The sequence below is a fragment of the Mandrillus leucophaeus genome, unplaced genomic scaffold, assembly GCF_000951045.1.
Source record: "Mandrillus leucophaeus isolate KB7577 unplaced genomic scaffold, Mleu.le_1.0 Scaffold523, whole genome shotgun sequence".
In the NCBI taxonomy this organism is placed as follows: domain Eukaryota; kingdom Metazoa; phylum Chordata; class Mammalia; order Primates; family Cercopithecidae; genus Mandrillus; species Mandrillus leucophaeus.
In genome coordinates, this window is record NW_012105620.1 from 593519 (window position 1) to 604470 (window position 10952).

Sequence of the window (10952 nt, forward strand, 5' to 3'; positions counted from 1 at the left end):
TCTTCTCACAGGTTCTGTTGCACTGACTTTCTGTGAACTCAACATCTTGGATTCAGTTGAACTTGCTTCATTTTTTTATTGTTACACACTACGTCATTCATTACTTTTCCTGCCATTGACTGCTAGTTACATTTTCATCTATAACCGCAAACATCATGGGATAGAAAACCGTGGGAATGTTAATCTCTAAAGCAATGGAAAGTTCCCAAATGTGAGAATAACAGGGCAACCCACGGTGGGAAAGGCTACTCAACAGCTTTATTTCATCACAATAACAATGACTCTTGAGATGGAAAAAATTTTTATTTTATGAGGCTACCGTTCATCCCAAAATGAACAATGTGTATTTAATCATTCAATTCAAATTGGTGTGGCTCATTCCTCAGCTACTTAGTTATTTTTCATTAGATTTCATTAACGGTTAGACTGTATTTCCCTAGTCCACACCAGCCAGAGTGCTGTATACTATTAACGTACAAATGGGGATGTCTCCTGCTTTTATCATCACTTGGAGTCCCCATCAGTGTTCCACCTGGGAATCCCTAGGGAACCTCTCACCTGAACTCACCAAAAACTTTAGGACCACCATGGGCTTCTACCACTGTCTTCTGCTCAGTCCCTCTTCAGTGATATCAGCTTCCCAGGCCTCACCACCCACACAGCTAATGAAGGTGTTTCAAGGCTACCTCTAGCATCTTCAAATGACCCCCTTTACAGGCAGGCCCATTGTTACTGCCACCACCCCCTGATACATGGGTACATGTGGTGTACCAATATGGAGATGAATACTCTGAAGGTCATGGCGTTTGTTGCCCAAGGAGAAAAAGCATCTATCTCTTTCATGTAATGTACACTTTGTATAATGTACATGAGGAATTACTGAGGCAGTCTTCCCTTGCATCCAAGGTCTTAGAGTTTTTAATGAAAATAGGGGCTGGACACAGTGGCTCATACCTGTAATCCCAGCACTTTGGGAGGCCGAGGCAGGCAGATCACGAGGTCAGGAGATCAAGACCAGCCTGGCCAACATGGTGAAACCCTGTCTCTACTAAAAATACAAAGATTAGCTTGGCATGGTGGCTTGTGCCTGTAATCCCAGCTACTCAGGAGGCTGAGGCTGGAGAATTGCTTGAACCAGGGAGTCAAAGGTTGCAGTGAGCCAAGGTCACGCCACTGCACTCCAGCCTGGCAAGAGAGCGAGACTCTGCCAAAAAATAAAAAAGAAGAAGATGAAGAAGAAAGAAACAGAAAGAAAGAAAACAGGGCCAGGGGCCAGGTGAGGTGGCTCACGCCTGTAATCCCAGCACTTTGGGAGGCCAAGGCGGGCGGATCACCTAAGGTCAGGAGTTTGAGACCAGCCTGGCCAATATGGTGAAAACGGCTCTACTAAAAAAAAAACACAAAAATTAGCTGGGCATGGTGGCGCACGCCTATAGTCCCAGCTACTCAGGAGGCTGAGGTAGGAGAATCGCTTGAACCCAGGAAGCAGAGGTTGCAGTGAGCCAAGATCAAGCCACTGAGTGAGCAACAAAGTGAGACTCTGTCTCAAAAAAAATTTTTTTAATGAAAAAAGAAAAGAAAAGAAAAGAAGAAAGAGTTTTTAATGAAAATAAGGTTTTCAGATTTTAACATAGGCCTTTCTCTTCTGGGATTCAGTCCTGAGTTCATGGAGGCAGGACTAGGGTTGGGGAGGGGGGGCACAGTTGAGTATATTCAGAACTGCCCCCCCCCCCACCTTAACAAGCTTTTCTGGTTCAGTCTCTCTTCCCTTAAATGAGTTCTCTCTCCCCAGCCATCAGTTCCTCTTAAACATCGGCTTCTGGCAGCTCAGTCCACCAAACAGGTCTAGACACGTCTGAATTCCAGTGGGGGATGGCTTAGGCTTAAATTAAGGCTGTTGTCACAGGACTTTCCTCTTAAAATTTACTCAGGCTCTTTTACCCATCAGTATGCTTTAAAAAAGAGAGAGAACTTTGCTTACATCAAGCATTCATTCTGAAGTTACTAATTTTCTTTTGCCTTGTCCTTACGAGCTCTTGGATTTCAAATGGTAGATTGGTGAGGTTATTACTGACCATTTGACTCATACGCATTAACCACATGAATATTAAGTATATAATTTCTATTTCTCCATGTCAGCATTCTGTTTACCTAAAATAAATGTACTCAAATGAATCTTCAATAGGATGAGAAGAAACTGGAACCATCGTACAATGCTGGTGGGAATGTAAAATGGTACAGCCATTTTGGAAATCAGTTTGGCAGTTCCTCAAAATGTTAAACATAGAGTTACCATGTGACCCAGCATCCCCATTCCTAGGTATACCCAGAGAATTGAAAACATAATTAGGCCGGGCGCGGTGGCTCAAGCCTGTAATCCCAGCACTTTGGGAGGCCGAGACGGGTGGATCACAAGGTCAGGAGATCGAGACCATCCTGGCTAACACGGTGAAACCCCGTCTCTACTAAAAATACACAAAAATTAGCTGGGCGAGGTGGCGGGTGCCTGTAGTCCCAGCTACTCGGGAGGCGGAGGCAGGAAAATGGCATAAACCCGGGAGGCGGAGCTTGCAGTGAGCTGAGATGGCGCCACTGCACTCCAGCCAGGGCGACAGACGAGACTCCATCTCAAAAAAAAAAAGAAAACATAATCACACAACAACTTGTACACAAATGTTCAGCATGATTCCCTTTAGATGAAGTGTTCAGAATAGATAAATCTGTAGAGACAGAAAACAGATTAGTGATTGCCAGGGACTGGGAGAAGAAGGGAATGGAGAGTGACTGCTAATGGACATGGGGTTTCTTTTCAGGATGATGAAGTTCTGAAATCAGATAAGTGATGATGGTTGAACAACCTTGTGACTACTCTAAAAGTAATTGAATTATATATTTAAAGAAGGTGAATTTTATGTGAATTATGTGTCAATTTTTTAAATGGATCTTTACTGTATATTAAACAATCAGCACCAAAAAGAGCCTGCTTATTTTTCCTTAATTTTTCTTAATTTTGTAAGAAAAATTACAGCCTTCTTGTAAAAGGCAAGATCCTTTGAAAGCCCAAGTAGAAAGAATAAATGCTTTGGCTGGGTGCAGTGGTTCATGCCTGTAATCCCAGCACTTCGCAAGGCCAAGGCAGGCAGATTACCTGAGGTCAGGATTTCCAGACCAGCCTGGCCAACATGGCAAAACCCCATCTCTATTAAAAATACAAAAAATTATCCGGGTATGGTGGCGCATGCCTGTAATCCCAGCTACTTGGAAGGCTGAGGCAGGAGAATCGCTCGAACCTGGGAGGCAGAAGTAGCAGTGAGACGAGATCACGCCACTGCATTCCAGCCTGGGCAACACAGCAAGAATCCATCTCAAAAAATAAATAAACAAACAAACAAACAAACACTTTTAAAATTCATTCATTCAGCAACTATTGAGCATGTAGTATGGCAGTGTGCCAGCATTGCAGAGATAACGGTGACCAAAATAGATGCAGAGATACGGGCAGTCTCAAGACAGTCTGCAAAACAGCTATGCCCGGAAAAGCACAAGGCTTGGTGGGAGCATGTGAAAGGAACATTCAACTCACACGCGAGAGCTCAGGAAGATATTTCCATAGCCCCTGACTCCTATCAGAGCCCTGGAGTTGAGCCTGAGTCAAGGATGCAAAGAGAAGAGGGAGGAGTGTTGCAGGAGGAAGGAATGGGGTGTGCAAAGACCCTCAGGTGAAGAGCACGCGGACTATCCTGGGAACCCCAAACCGTTCGGAATGACTCTTGAGAAAAGATCCAATCTAAGTATTTGGTCTGAACTGAGTCTTGTTCACACTTTATTCTGTGTGTCAATTAGAATGTTTTCAGCTGCAAGTAACAGAAAGTCTGACTTCCACAGACTTACAGATTAAGGACATTTATTTTATTATTCCACCTAACAGGAAGACTAGAGGTTGACAGACTTCAGAGTTGGTAGATTCAGGGGCTTAACCATGAGGAACTGTCTTTAGGGACCCAGCTTCTTTCTTTTTTCTTTTTTTTTTTCCCTCTCTCCCTGTCTCCCTCTCCCTCTCCCCACCCCGACACACACACACACACACACACACACACACACACACACGCTGCCACCACCTTCTCACTGTCTCTCTGCTATCCTCCCGTTCAGCTTCTTTCTAAGACAAGTTCCCCTTGAGGCCACTTGACTTGGGACAACATGCTTTCCTATTCTCTTTCAGCAAGAAAGACACTTCTCTTTTCTGAAAGTCCCTAGCAACCCTCCCCTGACATCTCATTGGCACAAATTTCTGACCTGGCGAGAAAGGAGGAGTTATCGTAAGTGGCTTGGATTCATTATCTAGCAGTGGAATGAGTGCTGGGAGGTCAGCTTCAATGTGGCCACAGTGGGCCCTAAACATAGTCGGCTGCCTTGGGCTGGCACTGCCTTCACCAGCCCCTGCCTTGGGGCCTGTCTCCCACTTTTTCGTCAAAGAATGACCAAGTGGAACTTCAAAGCATGACATATAATGTGGTTTTCACTGCAAGTTTTGTGAGAACCCACTATCATACTGATAAACTTCCCAAAAACTACCTTTAAACCTCTTTCTTTCCTCAAATTTCCACTCCTTACCACAGCCACCACATCTCTTTCCACCCCATCTGCCTCCCTAGGCCTGTTACAGCCACACTGGCTGTTACCTATTTTCCACTCCTTTTCTTTCAACCACTCAGCTTGCATTTTGCACCCAGCAGAAACCAGTCCTCTCAGCCCCCATGCCGAGGAACGGAGTTTCAGGTCACCTTCTACATGCTCCCCACGGTCTCAGTTCTCACCATGCCTGGAATGCAACAGGAGATCTGCAAGCTGACTTCAGTGTTCCTACCAAAAAACCCCTGTATTCTGATTGCTTCGAACCTTTCAACCCAACAGTTTCATTAACCATCAATCATTATTAAAAGCTATGAAGACGTCACACAGAAATTGTTCTGTGTGGAAAAAAATGAACTTTAATATGGCTTAAAAATACCACAAACCAAATCCAAAGACAAAAATTGAGGAGCAGTTGTAAAATACACAATAGTTTCTTTATATAAATCACTCAGAAATAAAAGGTCAGGGCAAAGGATACGAGCTATCTGTCAGTTTATGAGAGAGAGAGAGAACATTTATTTCAATGTTTTGCCTATCAGATTGATAAAGACTTAAAATCTTACTAATACCCAATGTTGGAGGGAATAAGGAGCAAAGGCATTTTTTTTTTTTTTTTTTTTTTTTGAGACAGAGTGTCACTGTGTCACCCAGGCTGGAGGGCAGTGGCATGATCTCGGCTCATTGCAACCTCCGCCTCCCAGTTCAAGCGATCTTCCTAACTTAGCCTCCCAAGTAACTGGGACTACAGGTGCACGCCACGACACCCAGCTAATTTTTGTATTTTTTAAAGTAGAGATAAGGTTTCACCATGTTGGCCAGGCTGGCCTCAAACTCTGACCTCAAGTCATCTGCCCACCTCAGCCTCCCAAAGTGCTGGGATTACAGGCGTGAGCCACCATGCCTGAACAATAGACACTTTTAATGGGAACATCATATTGGAACAACTTTTCTGAAAGACAATGTGCATTTATATCAACATTTAAAATACATATTTACTTTTGATCAAATAATACTTCTAGGAATGTATTCAAAGGCTATATTCAGGCAAGAACACGATAATATAACTACACATATTCATCATAGATCTTTTCATAGTAGTCAAAACTACAGAGAGTTAATTAGTGAAGTATGGTAAATTTGTGTTTGCAAAGACTTGCTTACCTATGACTACCTCCCCAGAATCTAGCTCAGTGGTTGGTCTATATATGAATATTTACTGAGTAAATGAACAAATAAATATAGTAGAAAATTCTACAGCTATTAAGAATGATGATGTACAGGCCAGGCACCGTAGCTTACACCTGTAATCCCAGCACTTAGGGAGGCCAAGGCAGGCGGATCATGAGGTCAGGAGTTCGAGACCAGCCTGGCCAACATGGCAAAACCCCGTCTCTACTAAAAACACAAAAGGAAAAAAATTAGCCAGGTGTGATGGCACACATCCATAATCCCAGCTACTTGGAAGGCTGAGGCAGGAGAATCACTTGAACCTGGGAGGCAGAGGTTGCAGTGAGCCAAGATGGAGCCATTGCACTCCAGCCTGGGCAACAAGAGCGAAACTCTGTCTCAAAAAAAAAAAAGAATGATGATGTATAGATGTATTTCTATATGATGTATATGTATTTGTATATGATGATGTATAGATGTATTTCTATATATCATATATTTCCATAAATTTTCCATGTATTACAATGGAAAACTATCCATTGTATCTTACTAAAAGGAAAAGCAGATGACAAAACTGCATAGATAGAATCATCCCATTTTTGTATAAAAAGAAAGTGTGTGTGTGTGTGTGTGTTTGTGTGTGTATATGTGTTTGTGTGTATCTACGGAAAAAAGTTTAGAAGGATATACACCAAAATATAAATTGTGGTTCTTTCTAAATGGTGAGATTATAGATGTTGTTTGCATTCTTATTTATACCTTTAAGTAATATCTGGATTTTTTACAATGAGCATATATTAACAGATGTGACTTCGATAATCACAAAAATTTCATTTTGAATAACAAAAATACTGCTCTCTATGAATATATGTGCTACAGAAACATACATATATGAAAGTAAGTATAAACTACTTTGTAGTTTTGTACATCTTTCCAGGATCGCCTGAAGATGACAATGTCCTTGTAGCAAGTTGCCACCAGGAAAAATCAACAAGTTGTCCACAACTCGTTCAAAAGAGGCCAGGCATAGTGGCTCATGCCTGTAATCCCAGTACTTTGGGAGGATCAGGAAGGAGGATCACTTGAGGCCAGGAGTTCAAGACCAGCCTGGGCAACATAGCAAGACCCTAGGAGGCTGAGACAGGAGGATCACTTGAACCCAGGATTTTAAGGTTAGAGTGAGCTATGATTGTGCCACTGTACTCCAGCCTAGACTACAGAGAGAGACACTGTCTCTTAAAAGTATTCAAAGAAAATGCAAACGAAAAGTCTCAGGAAGTTCTTCAGCAGCACACTGCATACTAATGCACTAGGTGGACAGGAAGTGGACTGGATCAAGACAGACCTTACCCAGGCCAGACACTATAGAGGGCTCAGCTGTGATCATCCTCCAGCTGTGGTCTTCCCCCCGAGGGCCAGGAATCCAAGGAGCCAAGCTCACTCCCTTCTAGATTGTGCTCCAAGTATCCTGGCACTAAAACAGCCCCCTGCACCTGCTTCTTACACAGACCTTTTGCTGAAGTCTGACCTCCAGTGGGTCACCTGTGCCTCTGGTATACACTTTCCAAGCCGAAGAGTTGACCAAGGGGGGATTTATTTATGGGGGTATGAATGACTAGGGTATCCACACATGTGTGCAAGAGTCCCTGGAAGTGAGACGCAGGGTGTTCAGGGGAGGGAGGAGAATGGAGAGCAGGCCAGAAGCTGCTTTTTCCCCATGTTGCCACATTCCAGAGTGAAACTCTGATAATGCCAAATTTGAAGCCAGACTTCCTGCTCATTGTGAAGGTATGTTTGTAAATGTAGGAAGATTAAATATGCCATTTACAGCTATATTGGCTTGATTTATAACTTTTAAATATTTAGACACATGGTATGTAGGCCTTCATTTGTATTCTTGCCCTGCCTTCCACAAATGTTAGGGATAGAGCCTGGAGACCGAGAGCAAAACCAGTAGAGCAGTTTGCCCTGTAAGGAGTTCCAAATGTCAACTGAGAAGGTCTGCAGAAGAGTGTAGATGCGGCTTTCTAACCTCATGGACAACTTAGACCTAAACCAATCTTGGATGACATCTATGGCTTCCCAGTAGGTTCACTGGTATCATCTGGACTCTAGTGAATATGTAAAGCAGAAAACCAATGATGAAAGAGGCCTGGGATGCATCCAGTCCATCAGTGGAAGCAACGCTTATTAAAGGTTAACTCTGATAGGCTAAGCATTTGCTAAGAATGGACAATAGGATTCCCAAGCACTCAAGAGCCTGAAGCTGTACAGATAGCTTGGATTTATTTGGTAAAGAAAAACTGCTTCCCATACAGTTTTCTGGAAAAGCACTGCTTCCTGGGAGCCCTGACATGGGACTCTGCCTGAGTTTGAAGCATAGTCAACTCAATAGAAAGGACAACTCAATAGAAAAGGAAAGGCAAATACATTTTGAATATATAAAAATATTTTCAACCTCACAATGTGAAGAAACAAATTTAAAGTATGCTTTTCACATGCACATTATCAAAGATTGAATGATTTGATTATATGAAGCATTAGTTTAGATGTAAGACAATAGGCAATCCTGTGCATTTTAGGTGGAAGTATAAAATGGTACATCCTCTCTGAAGTTATGTTTTGGCAGAATCCATCAAAATGCAAAATATTCAGGCAAGCAGGACACTTGGGGCCAAGAGCTCGAGACCAACCTGGCCAACATGGCAAAATCCCATTTCTACTAAAAATAGAAAAGTTAGCTGGGCATGGTGGCACACACCTGTATCCCAGCTACTCAGGAGGCTGAGGCAGGAGAATCGCTTGAACCCAGGAGGGCAGAGGTTGCAGCGAGCTGAGATCATGCCACTGCTACTCCAGCCTGGGAGACAGAGGGAGACTCTGTCTCAAAAAAAAAAAAAAGAAAGAAAAAAGCAATACATTTATACTCTGATACAACCACCTCACTGCAGGAAATGTATCAGACAGGTATATACCTCTTTGTATATGTACACAAAGAAATTTGCATATTGCGTATTGTATGTAGTAGGGAAAGATTGGGAACAATTTGAAAGTTCATCGTGACCGGGTGCAGTCGCTCATGCCTGTAATCCCAGCACTTTGGGAGGTCAAGGCGGGTGGATCACAAGGTCAGAAGTTCGAGACTAGCCTGGCCAATATGGTGAAACCCCGCCACCACTAAAAATACAAAAAAATTAGCTGGGCTTGGTGGCATATGCCTGTAATCCCAGCTACTCAGGAGGCTGAGGCAGGATAATTGCTTGAATCCAGGAGGCGGAGGTTGCAGTGAGCCGAGCACTGCACTCCAGCCTGGGTGACAGAGCGAAACTCCATCTCAAAAAAAAAAAAAAAGTAAGTTCATCAATATGATATTGGTTAGGTAAATTATGCCTCATCCATTTAGTGGAATGCTATGTGGCTGTTGAAAAACAAATAGGATGATTTATGAACTGCTTGAAATGCTCTTCAAGATAGATTATTGAATAAAAGATTAGGGTACGTGAAAAACAACTGGCCTGTAATCTTTGACAAACATCATGAAAGACAAAGGCGAAGTAAAGGATATCACAGTGAAATTGACTAAAGTCTCATGACAGTCAAATGCAGTGGGTGATACTGGATTGGAGCTTGGTGTGAAGAAAAAAACAATTGCCACAAAGGGTAGTAATGGGACAACTGAAAAAATTTGTATTTCAAACTGTATATTAGGTAACAGTATTGTATCAATGCCAAATTTCCTGAATCTGATCATTGTATCATGGTTTTGTAGGAGAATGTTCTTGTTGTTAGTATATTGATACTGACAAGTACTTATGGATAAAGATGTCTGTAACTTGCTCTGGAATGGTTCAGTAATAATAGTAATAATAATCAAAATCTATGTATGAATATAAAAAATACAATTGTGGCAAAATGTTAAAAGTTGACGAATCTAAGTAAAGGCATATGAGAGTTCATTTTACTATTTTTGTAACTTTTCTGAAGGTTTAAACTTTTTTAATAAAAAGTTTTTTAAAAAGAAAAAGAGGTGCAGAAGAACCTCTAGTGTATTACTTTTTAGGAGAAATGCATAGACTGGAGGGGAACAGAAGAAACTGATATCAGCGGTTGCTTATGGGATATTAGAAATTGGCCTGAGGGAGCAGGTAGAAGGGAGATTTACTATATTGTGTACCTAACTGCAATGTTGGGACTAAAAAGTTTTTTTAATCTTATTTATGCTTTTCCTATTCAAAATGAGAGAGGAAGCAGCAGGAGTGGGTGGGGGAGGGAACCAAGACATTATTTTAAAAGTAATCACAGCTACTAACCAATAAACACAACTTGACTTTCATTGTGTGCATTTAGAGTAGCAATTACTTTTCCTAATTCGTTTTAGTTATCCCCATGTACACTGATCAAAAGTAATCAGTATAGTTTTTTAAAATGAAAGGCAGAACCAAAAATGCCACTGCTCAGAGACAAGCACTCTTCAGATTTTCCTATGGCTCCTTGTAGTCTTTTCCCACACACTTTTTTGTTTGTTAACATAGTTGAGATCATAGTTAATATATAATGTTATGATGTACCTCCTTTTTGACTTAAAATATCAAATCTATATCTATAGATATCTATATCTATTGGTAGATAGATTGATAGATACATAGATTTTTTTTTAAGACAGGGTCTTTCTCTGTTTCCCAGGCTGGAGTGCAGTAAGTGCAATCTAGGCTCACTGCAGCCTCTGCCTCCTGGGATCAAGCGATCCTCCTGCCTCACCCTCCCAAGTAGCTGAGACCACAGGCCTGCGCCAGCATGCCCAGCTAATTTTTGTATTTTTTGTAGAAGTGAGGTCTTGCCATGTTGCCCAGACTGGTCCTGGGCTCCTGAGCTTAAGCCATCTGCCCGCCTCAGCCTTCCAAAGTGCAGGAATTACAGGCGTGAGCCACCTTGCCGGGCCTTCAAGTATTTTCTCAAGTCCTTAACAATTTGTTTTAAACAAAAACCTTAATAGCTGCATAATGTACTATCCTATGGATGTCTTACAATTTATTCAACCATTCCCTGTTGTTGGACATTCAGGTTGTTTGCAGTTTTCTAAGTAAATCTGCAGTGAACATAATAACTTATAATTCTCCATCTGCATTTCCGTTTCTTTTCTTTCTTTCTTT